Raw genomic sequence first — 10,357 nt, forward strand, 5'->3', positions numbered from 1 at the left:
TTTGGTTGCACACGGAAGAACAAACTTAAGTCCATCCCTTTTCGTAACTTGTACTACACTAAGGTTGCACGTACGTACTACTACATGTATGTCACATAATTCCGGAAGTGATTATGACAAAATAGAATATAATAACACGAAATAAATAATTCACAGTATAAAATCCAAGTAAACACAATCACAAAGACACGTAAACCCAAAACATAGGCGAAGTTATTAATTTTAGTACCAGCAAAAAAAGGCCATAAGTAAGTAAGCAAGAGTTAGTAATTAACTGCTAAAATTCTGTCGCGCTTTATATATATAAAATACGATCCTGACGATCAGGAGTCAATACACTGTGCACAGTTAATGGTCAGTATGGAGTCAGCGGGTGGGGTGGGGTGGGGGGGGGGGGATTAGAGGGGCGATTAAGATACGGAAAAACGATTTATAGCCTGTTTATATAATTTGTAGACAATTAATTAATAAAGAATGATAATAATGAAGAAAACCTATTTTAAACCGTTACAATTGTACTCTTTAAATCAAAATGTTAGTGTTGAGGTGGATCGATACACCACTTTTTGATGACGCAGTACGCAAAAAAGTAAATCTGGAAGCATGTACATCCGATACCGGCTGATTTAAGGTTGTATGGTATTATTATGGATCAAAGTACATTATAATTGAAATACTTTCATCGGTTTAGAATTTTCAAACTTTACAATATTGAACCAAATATAGCCTTTAAAAATAGGCGAAAATTGTAAAATCCCCAGCGGAATTCGAACTAATGACTTACAGATTCGTAGTAAACCACTGTGCTACGCTGATAGGTGACAAAATAGAGAAAGAAACTTATCTATAATTACACTTGGTTTTATTGTTTATTTCGATAAACAATAAGTCACAACATGGAAGTGTCCCATACCACCTTACACTGAGGCGAATTTTATGGGGACTGCTTTTGTTAAAATGAACTTATTTTAATAAGAAAAATTTATTTGATTGGAATTGGAAAAAAGATTCTTCATAAAAGGTGGTATACATCTTCACTAGCCAAGGGTTTTCGGTCCACTTTGCTCCCCATAAACCCTTGGCGGATTTCATTACGAAAACTCGGTGACAAGCTCAGTTTTATGATTGGCTGCAGCTGCGAGTAGCTGATCCAATCGCAGTGCTTGTAAATAAAAACTTTAAAAGAAAACACGTGTGATCTTTGGTAAAACATTCAGTGCTTTTAACAAGTTGAGACACATAGTTCTACAAACTTGTCAAGGCTCGCGTGATAGCTTGGGAAGTAAACATGGCGAATGTAGAAGTTGCCGTTAGTATATACACGTACGTTCCTGCTTATTGCTTTTAAAGGTTCAGTGAGCTCTGTTTTATTTGATTTCTTTGGTCCGCAATATTCACGACAACGATACCCGATTTTATGGGTACTTAAGAAGATAACTCTTACCTGAGGAACTTTCATACCAAATAAAATTTCAATTTTTTGTGTTTATTTGCAATGATTTTGATTTTCATTTAAGGTATTCAATGTATAACGACCACATTTTGTACCTTATAAATGGATGGTCCGATATTCTTAATCATGATATCATTTTGAAGGTGTTATCAAATTAAAATACTCCACCAAAATTGTAAAAAGTAACTTGAAATTCGTTAAACTCTCTTCTTTAATACATGCATAAACTATTTTTTTTATTGAAATATGAAATAAAATGATTCATTTACCGCAGATATTTTGACGAAATTAGAATTTTCTTTTTTTCATCAAGGGGAAATAACTCTTTAAAAATTTTTTAAGTGCGAAATGACCAGCTCCTTATATGTTGTCTGTCATGTGAATTTGATTCATTTCACATTCATAGTTATCTAGCAATACATATTTAACTAGTTTAGAACGATTCCAAATTGTTCAATATCCCTTCATTATAGATTGAATACCTTAATTTGTTATGTCACATTTATTAAAATACATCGTTTAACATCGAGCGGCTTTTTCAGATGATTTGTCAACAGAGTACGAAATATTATATTTTGGGGAAATGCTAAAAAATTTGCAATAACAAAATTGTTATCAAGTGTCATATTCTTTTATGTGTCTGAAGGATATATTCATCAAATGACAAAAAATTATTTCAATTTGTTAATAGTTAGCTTTTTGAAAATTAATTATTTACAAAGACACTATCATCATTTCAATATTTGATAAGTATATGTTTTACAACATGATATCTCGCGCAAGCGCAGGCATTAACACTTTACACATTAATATTATTTTCATGCATTATAACGAATTTTATCATTGGTTCTTTTGATATCACGTGTCGAAGTATAAAAATGCGGATTGACATGTACTTTCTAAAAATAAGCTTTAAAAACTCGGATTGACCTGTACTTTCTAAATATAGATAAGGGAAATTTTGCTCTAATGTTAAAATGAATTTGATTGGCTGGCGTGATTCACCCCAACCAATCAAAATTCTCTCCGCGTAAACAAACAACAAAGATGGAAGTTGCAGACGTTAAAGTGAAAGGTCGTTTTGCGACAATTAATGACGCGGAAATGAAAGTTATAATGGAAAATGTTTATGCCAGGAACACAATTACAGGGTAACTGCAACAGCCGTTAAGCTTTTTCGGGAATATCTCGAGTCGAAACGCGAGAGCGGAGACTTCGTAAATTTCGAGTGCGAAAAGCTAGCTAAATTTTACATGGAAGCTAGAACGAAGGATGGAGATATGTAAAAAAAAAAAAAAAAAGACTTCGAAAATAATATAACGAATGTAGCCCTTTCGCTCGGTCGATCCATAGATATATCGACTTCACAGAAAAGCATATCGACCTCGCACTTCGTGCTTTTCTGTGAAGTCGATATATCTATATGTATCGACCTCATGAAAGGGCTTTATTTGCATATTATCATAAAGTGCTTATAATATGTTGAACCATATTTTTGTTCATATTTGTAAATACTTTTTCCGAGTTTTCCTTATCTCATTCATTAAAATTGAAAGCAAACTGCATTGTTGGATATTAAGAGGAGTGTGCAGGGATGAAAAATCTAAACTGAAATTGATAATATATACATGTTAGTGGCCTTAATCCTGTTTGTTGCAGCTGACTAAAAATAATAAACTTTTTCATTGTATTTATTTCTAATCAGTGAATGGGTATTTAGTGTATCTCTCGCTAAGTTTGGTTCTTTAGGTCAATTTTCAATATAATTTGTATTCCCAGTTAACACAACAACGTTTTCACAACGTTTTAAAAACGTTGTAGAAATGTTACCAAAACATTTTTAAAAACGTTATAACAACGTGAATCTGTGTGGGGTTTTTTACGTTATAATAACATTTTCTAAAACCATTTCTAAGAAATGTTTACAAAACATTTTTTAAAAACGTTATTACAACGTAAATCTGTGTGGTTTTTTTTACGTAATGATAACATTTTATAAAAACATTTCTAAGAAATGTTTACAAAACGTTTGAAAGAAACATTTTCGTTATCATTTAGGGGACGTTTTTTAATCATTTCATGTCCTTATGAAACTTTCTTTCTCCTTTTAAAACCTATAATGGTTTTTAATACAATAGTTTTAAATGTTAAAGACATGAGCCTTAAACATTTTCAAACATAACAAAACAACATCATTCAAAATTTTCCAACTGTATTATCACAGAACTATACTTCACAAAATGAACGATATAAATCCACAGTATAATCCATTGTCATTAGATATCCAGACTTCACAGAATCCCAATGGTCACAGTTTCACAATTGTCTGAAAAATTTTCACACATTTCGATTTTTATAGTTGCAACAGATGTGTTTCACTGAATTTCTTAGCCCTGAAACCAAAAAAAAAAAAAATAAATAAAACATCTGTTCAGTGGAATTGAATCATTAAAATTGTTTCTCCTGTGATGTATTGAGCAAGTTCAATCAACAATTGCATGTAGTTAATATAAAAATACATATATAATGCCGGGGAATAAATTTCAAATACATGTACCTATATGCTTGATACTCCATGAAAGTCATCTCTTCGACGAACATCAACACAATGAAACGAAACTTCTCACTCTGGAATGGTACACTGTAGTCAGGCTCTGAGAGCAGCCTCCAGTAATTGGTAAAATATAATAACTGTATTTAAAAGTTGAAAAAACATGGTATTGAAATTACCACAATTGAGTTGCATATTGCTAGCATACAGAATGTACACATGTATTGCCAATATTAAATAACACAAGCAGTATACAGATATGATATGGCTTGGCGCAAAGCAGTTAAATTTACATGTGCACACTATCCAAATTATTATTCTGCATTAAAAGATAAAAAATACTTACATTTACCGAAAATATCCCCCATTCTAAATCCTTGCTCTCTGTAAAATGGCGTGGGTTTTTAAAAAATTCTGACCCATTTAGATAACAAATAGCGCGGAAACTGTATAGCTGGGATCGGCTGCTTTCACCCTGGCCATGGCATCCCGCTGTGACATTCAATTAACTCGCAGTAAACACATTAAAAGGGAAAACCCAATGCCCTGCACTCTAGTATTTTCATATATTTTCCACGGTTAGATGCATGTTTAATCAAACTGCATGTTTATCATGCTACTAGTATGTCTTTTTAATATTCAAATTTAAAAAAATACAACAAACAGTATGAAAATATGAATATCAATTAATCTGGGTTTTTTATAGTGATATTCAATATACAGTGTTCTAAAATGTAATTATAGCTTAACTTTTATTTTGTCCGTAGCAATTGCATAACTGAGGTATGCCAGTTTTTAGCATTTAAAAGAGGAAAAACAATTCTATTATTTAGATGTTTTAAAAACGTTCTGCAAACATTGCCGGGTAATGTTTTTATTATGATGTCTTGTAACATTTTAATTCTGTATGATAAGCAGTTTTCTGACGATAAAGAAATATACCTATGAAATACCAATACAATGAAAGCAATTTTGGTCAGGCATTTCTAATTGACAGTGTTATAAAAATCACAAATAAAACATTTTAATAACATTATTTTAGAAATGTTTTTATGCTAAATAACCATAACATTTTTCATAATGTTTTTACAACGTTGTTAAAACTAAACGAAAAAGTTTTTTAAATGTTGTAATGAAAATGTTTTCTTATAACATCCTTACAACAAAAATAAAATGTTTTTAAAACGTTCTGAAAATGTTTTTATGAAAACGTTCTTGGAAATCAACCTTACAACCAGAATAAAATGTTATGAAAACGTTTTGTGCTACCTGGGTTTCTATCCCAAATAAGAATTTCAGATAAATAACTGTTTTGAAAAACAATCTGGAGGGGGGCATCCCGTTGAAACTTACAGACGTAGAATACAATAATCTGTTCATAAATGTTTACAAATTAATGGGTAAGGGTTACAACCAATCTGTCGTGGTATAAAAAGTATCAAATTAAAACACGTTAGGTTACGCATTATAATCCATTTGCATGCATATTTTAAACCAAAGTTCAAAGTATCGTGCCGATGGTTAACTCTCCCTCCACTTTCCGCTATGATGTCAATTAGTCAACCCGTTTCTGGGCACCCCGTTCTGGAAAGTTCTTTCCATTAACACTAAAATCGCATTAATTGTTCCATTTTATTTTTTAAGTTTGCATTTGTGTAATAAAATAAGTCCGATCCAATGTATCTGCCCGCGATGCATGATGAACTCGTTCGGAAAGTTTTCAAGCGAATGCATGTGTATCAAAACTAAAATCGCCCACTAAAGAAACGAATCGACTCATTTTATTTATACAACAATTGTCAAATCTTAACTTCTATGTATTCTCTAATTAGGCTAACAGTAAATATATTCCCTCTTTACGTAATCATTTAATATTATTTCATTGCAAGTATATATTTTGATCAACATGATCCACCAAAGCGTGTCCACCGCCGTACTCTCATTTTTGCTATTTTTGCAATTTCGGCTTGTCTATCGGAAATGAAAGTAGGTTTTTGATTAATTTCACAATAACTAATCAGTTAGAATTAAATTATTCGGTCTTCCCATTAACTAGAGTTATCGTTACTGAAAGAGTTATCTTCCCCTCATAGCAGGTATGCAGTACTTCCGGTTATTCGAAGATGAGTAAGCAGTGCAGGAGTTTACATATACGACGTCAATTAATAACGACTTTTCTTACAGCAAAAACATTTGATATTTAAATTACCAAACAAAACATCAAAAGTTATCTAAAAAAATTAAAATGAATGCAAAGAATGCGTTTGATTACAATGTATAACATGATGTACATAGTTTTGCTTATTCGGCAAACCTTGCCAGTGAAAGACATTGCGATTCTTTTTTGGGGGTGACAATTACTCCTTTTGTGTGCTAACGGATGGATGATGGTATTGTGGTTTCTCTGATAAAACGCCCCCCCCCCTTACACAGAAATAAAAGATGTTATAAATATTAGAGAGGCAGGAGTTGAAAATCAACTTTCTTCTTTAGAAATCAAATATAGAAATATAAATTCTTAACGAACAGTCCCTTTTTTTCTTCTAAGGACAACGCAAAAACAATATAGACCTAGAAAAAAAGTATGCTTTTATATAATTCTGATTAAATTCAAAGATACATATATATACAAGATACCCCCGCTCCGCACAGACTGGGATTTTGAAAATGTGTGAAATTATTGTTTTAGTTTATTAATTGTTTTTCGTCTTGATTTTCGGTTGGTCAGTTTGCTCTTCTAACCCCCGCACATTCTTTCAAAATACGATGTTTGCGCTAGCCTGTTGAGATACATTCGTTCCAAATGCCATGCTTTCATGAAACAAGAGGCCAATTGGCCTTAACGGTCACCTGAGTAGCATATATCCCATACACAAACTTGTCACGAAGCCTCATATATGCATCTTATTAATTAGGTTTCATACTGGAGTAGAAAAATTATAAATTTGTAATGACGACCACATTTCAAAAAGAACTGTGAAACCTATAATTTTGGTGAAAAACTAAGATCTGGTCTACAAAATCATGAATTCAGTTTTCCTTTCAGGTGTGTGGGAGTAAAGAAGATACTTTTTTAACTTTATATGCATTAACATCTATACATCCATTTTGGCCCTGTCCTAGAGTCAAAACCCATCCTTGAGGGGACATGAAAATTCAGTAGAGGACTTCCTGCTAAACATAATTATTAGTCAGTTTTTTAATACAGATGTGTGAGAATAGAGAAGAAAATTATATGCATTAACACTATATTGCCATATCCCCCCCCCTTCATGTCCTGAACCCCTGACCAAGGGGCCATGAATTTCACAATTTAGGTAAAGGAGATTGTGGATGTCATAACCATGTATTCAGTTTTTGCCCACATGTGTGGGAGTAGAGAAGATTTTTTAAGATTTAAAACCGTTTTACTATATGGCCATATTGGCCCCACCCTAGAGCCTGAACACCCAAAAAAGGGTCATGAATTTCACAATTTTAGTAGAGGCCCTCATGGACATCATAACCATATATGGTAGTAAAGAAGAAGATTTTCTAAGATTTCATACTTTTTAACTATATGGCCATATTGGCCCCACCCTAGAGCCAGAACCCCTGACCCTGGGGCCATAAATTTCACAATTTTGGTAGAGGGCTTCATGGACATCATAAGCATGCAACTGGTTTTTCCTCACATGCGTGGGAGTAGAGAAGAAGATTTTTGAAAATTTGGATTTTTTTGCATACTTGGCCCCGCCCATGGCACCCCAAGGGTGGTAGAGCCATGAATTTCACAATTTAGATTCTTCTTACCATAAAGATGCTCACACCAAAAATGGTAACGATTGGCCTGGTAGTTTTCAAGAAGAAGTTAAAAATGTAAAATTGTTAACGCACGACGCACAGACGCACGACGACGGACGAAGACCAATTGCAATAGGTCACCTGAGTGACTCAGGTGACCTAAAAAAAAATATGTATGTACACGCAGTGGCTATTGGTATCTTACGGTACCAGGCACCGACGGTAATCAATTCAGGCAGCTGTACCTGTCATGCAGGATGTTTAATCGATGACAATCATTTGAATTTCTCAACAAAACAGATTTGTTGTATAAAATAGATTCCGGTATTATAGGGTTAAGAGGAATGACAGCATTGAAAATAGAGCTCAGTGCTTTTAAATATAGATTTCATCGAAATTTGAATTTGTCTTTGGTTTAAAATAAGAGATCCCTTTTCTTTTAAGTCTTTTAGGAGACAGCTTAAACAATTTTTTGTAGTTTGTTTGTTTTACTATTTGTACCTTTATTACTTTTATCATTTATCTCAATGCCCTTCAAATAATTGAACTGTACGTTATTCAAGTACCATCTATAGCAAACACCATTTTAGGAATAAACTTTTCATGAACAATTTAGAATGGAATGAACTATATATAAAAATATAAACGTGAATGTGTCAATCAAAATCGGAACGCAACTTTAAATGAAAACATGATTGCAAGCGGTGTATGCGAAAAATTGCGCAAAAGCTAGGTTGCAGATGTTTTTATCCATTATCTCTTAAATTCCCATGATGATGGAATTGAAATTAGTCATTCATTTATCTAAATGAAATCCATCAAGAGTAAGTATAATAAGGTCCACCAATGTTCAGTGCAGATACAAACATACATAGGTATAATTCCTATTTTTGTACTTCGACATACTGATAAATTGAAATATTTTCTTTTGAGAGGTGGACAGACAAAACCATCCATGTCTTTAGGATTGCTTTGCATGTCCACTTCTCTGCATAATACAATGTACATGTATCAGCCACGCTCTCCTAAAACCACGCACTTCACCGCCAGCAACTGCATTATTTATTGGTAAATGGCAGGCGCGTGGCATCAATGCAAAGGGGGGGCTACCCTCACCTCTTCTTGCAACAGATTTTTTTCATAAAATTACATATTAAAAAAAAGTGAATATAAAGTTACCCCCCCCTTACCTTTTTCGGAGCAAAAAGATAAATAGTGAATCTGTGAAAAGAATGAAATGATTCATGATTTAAGGTTTGCAGTACAGTAAAGTACATTATTACCCCCCCCCCCCCCCCCCGATTAGGATTTTCACGATTTAAGAGGTTGTAATTAAGGTCTTCCGTTTTCAACGGAAGACCTTATTGTTTTTGCTTTGTTTCTTTTCCTCTATTATTAAGGTCTTCCGTTTCCAACGGAAGACCTTCTTGTTATTGCTTTGTTTCTTTTTCACTATTATTTTTATTGTTTTTTTTTCTGTCACGTTTTCTCAAAAATGCTTTAGCCGATTTTCATGAAACTTTCAGATCTTATTCATGACAAAATTTGTAAGAAAATTACGAGAGTTTTTTTTTGGTCACTTCCGGTACCGATATATTAAAGATTTTACGTTTTTACTTGTTCACAACTTTTTTCAAAAAGTATTTAAGATAGAACCTTCAAGTTTTCAGAGATGGTAGAGAGTGAACGGTCGCAGTGCCCTTCGCACATCCGAACGTCCTCCGTCACTTCCGGTTGTCACCGGAAGGAAATGAAAAACCTTAATTTTTCAATTTTTTAACTTTGAATTTTATTTATGTTTTTATTCGCAAGAGATGTCTAAAACACTTCAGAATATAAAATTCGTTTTAAAATCGATCAAAGCATTCCTGAGATTTTGAGCTCAAAAGTTCTGAAGCGAGAGTCCGCGTAGCTCAGTCGTTAGAGTGTTGGACTTGTGCCCAGGCGACCCAGGTTCCGTCCCCGAGTGCCGATTATATTTTTTCTTCCCTAATTTTGTTTTCTTTAACGATTTTATCTTTAAAATGGTGGTTTTTATTGTTTTCCGTTTTATTTTTATCATAAATAAAAATAACAAGTTGCTGTCCTTTAAAAAAAGACTGCAATACGTGGACCATATGCATGTGTTTCCAACGAAAACGTGAAAGTCTTAAGATTATCTGAGATTCCTCCGACTCTAGCCGCCTACTTTTAGCCACTAAATTTGTATGTATGTTGTATTATATAAGTATAGCCCTGACTTTTTATCTCAGAGTTTAGGTTCATACCTCTAAAATAATTATGATCTTTATTAATGAAGACTGCATGTATAGTATCAGGCATTCGGCGAATTCTACTATTTGCGCAAACATTACGCTTTGCACTACTTTGTTAACTATGCAGTGACAGCTATATGTGTAAATTAATTTCATATTTTGATGTAATTTTCTTGAGATTTTAACTTTTATACAGTGACAGAATTATTCAGTCATCTATTATATACAGTCACATAATTATTCAATCATACTTAAATGCTTAAAAATTTTTAATCGGGAAGTTTTCGGAAAACAACAAAACACTGCAAATTATGC

Source organism: Crassostrea angulata, chromosome 3 (assembly GCF_025612915.1).
Source record: "Crassostrea angulata isolate pt1a10 chromosome 3, ASM2561291v2, whole genome shotgun sequence".
NCBI classification, from domain to species: domain Eukaryota; kingdom Metazoa; phylum Mollusca; class Bivalvia; order Ostreida; family Ostreidae; genus Magallana; species Magallana angulata.